Raw genomic sequence first — 5,462 nt, 5'->3', positions numbered from 1 at the left:
TGTTAAGTTTTCTTATATATGTCAAGTGACTCAAATCTAAGGTCATTTACTGTTTTGTTGTAGACATACATGCATATGGTTTTTTATTTTATCCTTTTCTCCACCATTAACTTATAACCGACTGCAATAAATTTCTAGTTTTAGAATAACAAGGTTCCGAATAATGGAGATTAAACAACTAAAAGTTTAAATATTATTTAAACAATGAAAAAAAATTAAAGATGTTTTTGCCTCACCGCCCAAATCAGAATAAAAGTAGATCACTCTTTTTCTATTTTCCCTTTTTCTATTTTTCTAGAAAATGTAGGTTGCTTTCTTTATGTGGTGAGAAAATCCCATAAATTTCGCTTCCAATGTCCTCGAGAAAGATACAGGTCGGTTTTATGCGTTACCTAATTAAAAAATATTCTTTGTGCTTTTCTAAATATTCCTTTGTATTAGACTTTACTGGCATTTAGAATTATTTTTCTGTAGTATTTTTTTTTAATCCAATGATATGGATTTTAAGTTTTTATTTTTTGTTTTTCTCAATAAACAATTTAGAGTTGATTAAAACGGATTTAAATTAAAATGACAATTACATTTTTATTTTCCTAGAAATAATTTACTTTTTTATTGTAATTTATTTTAATAAAGTTATTTATTAAAATGATAATTTAAATAAATAAATACACCAATAATTCTATGGACTCCCTTAGTGATATTGGCCCATTAAACTATATAAAAATTACAATGTTTGGGCCTAAAAAAAAGCAGTCTTACATTAACTTGAAAAAGAATGAATATATGTGGGCTAGGCTAGATACATCCTTCATATTGTTTTGCTTTTAATTTTGAAACTAAGTTAGTATATTTTTTCCGAATACACAAAACACTTAAAATATTACATTATTAGGGATCGTTCGGTTGTCAAGTTTATTTGTACCTAAGGGTCATGTCTAATTTCATCTCTTATTCGATTGTTATTTGTTTCAAAAGCTTGGCCCATGACAATATAACTTGACTCAATCTCCATAATGTCAATACTACAGTATCTCATAATTAATTATCTCGTCTCTACTTCTATGACTAATTTAATCATATAGACAAAGCTGATTTTAACTTATCACATATTGTATATCACTATTATCTTCTGTAACGAACAGAACCTCAATTGCATGCATCTTATATACTGCCGTCACTATTCCTAGAGAACTTCAAAGATTATGTAGTTTCGAAAGGCATTCATTGCTTGTATATTTTCAAGGTAGATGTAGAAATATGTAAAATTTTCAGCTATTCTTGTACCTTCATCAACTTTATCTGTAGCAACTTTGAAAATTCATGAGTTTCTAGAATAACTTTTTAACTTTTCGTTTGAGTTGAAATTGAAAAAAAATTAGTGGGATCGGAATACTTGACCGATTCAGTAAATTTAAATAAATTAATCAAATTAAACACCCACTAAAGCAACTTGGTGAATTCCTGTGGTATTGTTGTTACATTCTCTTGTAATTTCTCTGCTGCTGTGCTATATGGGTACACTCTTAGTTAGAATTAGCTTTTATTGTCTTGTGTTTTTTGTTTTCCCACACCGTACGCTAAAAAAAACTTATCATTTATGGAAACAAAAATTGAGACGCAATTAATAGCGTTTGAATTTTTTTAAAAATAATCATAATTTATGACTCAAAAGAAAGCGTTTCTAAGTTGAGGGCAAATTATCTTAATCTTTTGCTTTTTTAGGACGCATCTATTTATGTCCCTTAATTTTAGTTGGGACACTAACAATAAAGAAATTTTATGAAGCATTGGTAGTATAATTAGACACACAAATTAGTGTCCTTAATAGCATTAAAAAGTGTCCTTATCCGATTGTTTTGTTGTAGTGTTAGACGGCTCAGTTGTTTGTTGTTGGACTTGGTTGTAAAATTGCATCCGGAATATGAAATCAGGCTATTCGTGTTAGCTTATTCGGGTTAATGAGGTTGGCCACTTATTACTTGTATAACATCATTGTTATATAAGCACATGACATACATTTATCAAATAAACACAAACAATAAAAAACAAAGCAGAGGATCCGAGTATACATAGCCAAATGTTGGGCCATGAAGCTGCAGTGTAACTGTAGTTCCATTCTTTAAGATACCCTTTTTGCTAAAAACCTAACAAGTTGTGTCCAAAATGTCAAACCACCTTTTGCAGCTTTGTAAATGTACTTCCACTGACTTTCATGGAAACTAAACCATCATTGTGTAATAATACTTAAAACCAATTATCCAATCTTTATAAAACTTATCTATATTACACTGACAAATAGAGTTTATTAATAACTGAATTATGCAAATGTCAGTCCACACAACCCTGAGATTCCCATTTTTAGTAACAACCAAGAGCTCTATCCACAAATACAAAATGATAACAAAATCATGAGAGAGAGAGAGAGAGAAGCATCTTAGATGATGAAAGTGATAGTACAGTAACAAACAAATCCCCATCAGAAGTAAAAACAAGATGAATAAACAAAAACAAAAAACAGATCAATTCAGAGAAACCCCATTCATCCTCTCCCAAAATCCATAATTGTAGAGGCCATGAGCCTGATCAACAAAACAACTCACATCAAACACATCCATTCCTTGTTCAAACCCTCGAAAATCACCTGATCCAAGCCTCGTTGTCGCAGCAATATCCGCAAAGCTCGTAGATGCTGAAGAAGGATCCATCTGTAGAGGGTTAGGGTAGAGATGCTGATCTAGCTCAACACAAGTACTATACTGAAAGTGACTATAGCTTAGCCCAACGCTCGTGGTTTGCAGGCTATTGCACGAAAAGGCCGCCCCATCTAGTATAGGCTGATGATTGTATAGGGCGGGAGTAGTAGCTGTAGATTGAATAATTTTGAACTTGTTTGGTGGGACGCGACTGGCGCCTCTGCCTGACGATGAGCTTCTTCTTGAGCCTTGTGTTCCAGTAGTTCTTGATGTCGTTGTCTGTCCTTCCCGGCAATTGGGCAGCGATGATAGACCATCTGTGCCAATTGCCATCATATATAGTGAATATTTCATTTCCTCACCAAAACCCTAAAAAAATTTAATTTCAGATTTAGGTTTTCTAAAAATATTACCGGCTTCCGATGGTGATGTAGAGGGTGCAGATGAGGTTATCTTCTTCCTCGGTGAAGCCACCGTGCTTGAGGTCGGGGCGGAGGTAGTTGAGCCATCTGAGACGGCAGCTCTTCCCGCATCTCTTGAGGCCTAATTAATTAACAAGGATCAATTGGCATGAAAATGAGTTCAAAAGAATTAAATAAAGTGAATTTGAACCTATTTTAGGAGGCAAGGCAATCCAATTGCCACCGGTGCCATGGCTTTCGATGTAGGATTTGAGCTTGGCGTCTTCTTCAGGCGACCACGGCCCTCTCTTGACGTTGGCTTTGTCGCAGCAAGGCGCTCTCCCCATCTTTGTTAATTCAACCCGAAACTCATGTGTTATAGTATTTATATATGCTGAGAAAGTGAGAGAGAGATGGCTGGAGAAGGGAAGAGCTGGATGAAACTGTGTTATGGTTTATTGTCAAAAAAGTAGAGTGGAAAAAGAGGGACATCTTTATGAATTAAACTAATGCAGCAATTTGGAATGCCAGGCAGTAGGCTGACCTTTTTCTTATTGTCTTTTAATTCTCACTTCAGAATCTAATTGTATTTTAACAAGCAGTTTATGTGTTATTTCTTTAGCATATCTTAATTTGAATAGTAAAAATCTCTTTACTTATGTTCACACAATTTCAGTTGAGGGATTCTTGAGTTTAAGACACATATATATTTATCAGAACACAGGTACTAAGCCGGTTATTCCAACAATAAAATCTACTACGGAGTTTAAGACACATATATGTTTTTACACTAATTGTTGAATTTTTAAACTAACGTCATGGTGCAATAATAATTCATAATATTGTCTGTTTCTAAAAGTCATATATTTAGAAGTAGCAAACTAATTACATTATTTCTAGTTGAAATTAGAATTAATGTATTTAATTAATATGCTAGATTCAGTTAAGAGGTCCTTTATTAAGGGATGTCTCGTCACAATTCAAATTCTACTTTAATTATACTAAAACATCAATCCTAAAATGAAAAGTGCAAGTAACATGGGACGGAGGGAATATTAGTTTTATATTGGATTGTGAGTGTAAAAAGTTGGTGGGATGTGAGGTCCGCCTACTAAAAGTGGAATAAAGTAAATAGTTTTATAAAGCGTAGACAAACTAAAATAACAAAAGAGTTATTTAAATGGTGGACGGAGGGAGTATTGTTTTTTGGCTAAGGATAAGACTGAATGGTTAGGCTTATATGTATATAATTACTACTATAATTTTTTTGGTGAGATATAATTTGGTCAATCCAGATTCCTACTTAGATACAAAAATATGTATGTAATTCCATATATCCGTCTATTTTTAAAATCATATCCTTTCCTAAACCGACAGACGCCATGTTTCAAGGGAATAATTTAATGTTAATCACTTAATCTTGTATTTATTGGTCTCGAATCAATCATTATAATCTTAATCTCTTAGCTACTATGCGCATGTTATTAAATATATTTGATCAACAGGTATCGATATTTGAGGGAGAATTATCTGTTCTACATTTTTGTCATGCAAAAATCAAAACGTGCGTGTCAATTTTATTTTATAGTGTGACGAAAATTATAATACTAACAATTATTATTATTAATTATTATTATTATTATCCATTTTTCTACCTACGATAGACAGTTTTCAAACTACATTAGTATTATCCATTTATCCTTTTCCACCTACAATACTGGACAAAATATATTGGGTTGTTCGGTTTGCAATATCTTGGGATCAGATATGTAGTGTGTTTGGTTAATGAGATTGAAACCCGCCACTCAATCCTAGATGGATAATTATATGATAATTAGTTATAGTCAACCTCCTCCAACTAAAATAATCCCACAACTCAATCCTAATACTATTTTATCTCGAAAACCGAACACCACCATTATATACTCCGGAAATGCTCAGTATATTGTTTTACTGTGCACTCTGGTCTTATATCGATCGACTATTTTATGTTTAAGCGAATTCCAAATAAAATATTCACATCCTTGAATCCAAGTACGAGTTTAGCGAATGTTATCTTTTTATGATAAATATGGTACATCGGGGATCAACGTACTAGTAAGGTATAATTGCTTTAGCAAGTTAAATTTTCACTCGAGATCAAATTCGAAAGTGAATACATTGAATTTTAAATTGTTAATTTTTATAACTTTTCATTTTATATTCTAGTAATGTCTAACTTTAAATCTAGATAAACTTAAAAATCAAATTCAAATTTAGAAACTCATTTAGTTTTGAATCAATTAAGTCCGTAACGCTCAATTAAGTGAAGCTTGAATTTACCACTATTTCTTTTCAACCAGACTATGGTCATCCGCAACGTTGT

The 5,462-nt window shown here is 32.4% G+C and overlaps 1 pseudogene; it reads right to left on the bottom strand.

The window, feature by feature from the left end:
• Positions 1–2,295: 2,295 nt before the first annotated feature.
• On the bottom strand, positions 2,296–3,577 carry LOC121786326 (annotated as a pseudogene).
• Positions 3,578–5,462: the final 1,885 nt, after the last annotated feature.

Source organism: Salvia splendens, chromosome 22 (assembly GCF_004379255.2).
Source record: "Salvia splendens isolate huo1 chromosome 22, SspV2, whole genome shotgun sequence".
In the NCBI taxonomy this organism is placed as follows: Eukaryota; Viridiplantae; Streptophyta; class Magnoliopsida; order Lamiales; family Lamiaceae; genus Salvia; species Salvia splendens.
This window is presented reverse-complemented; position numbering and strand designations above follow the sequence as displayed.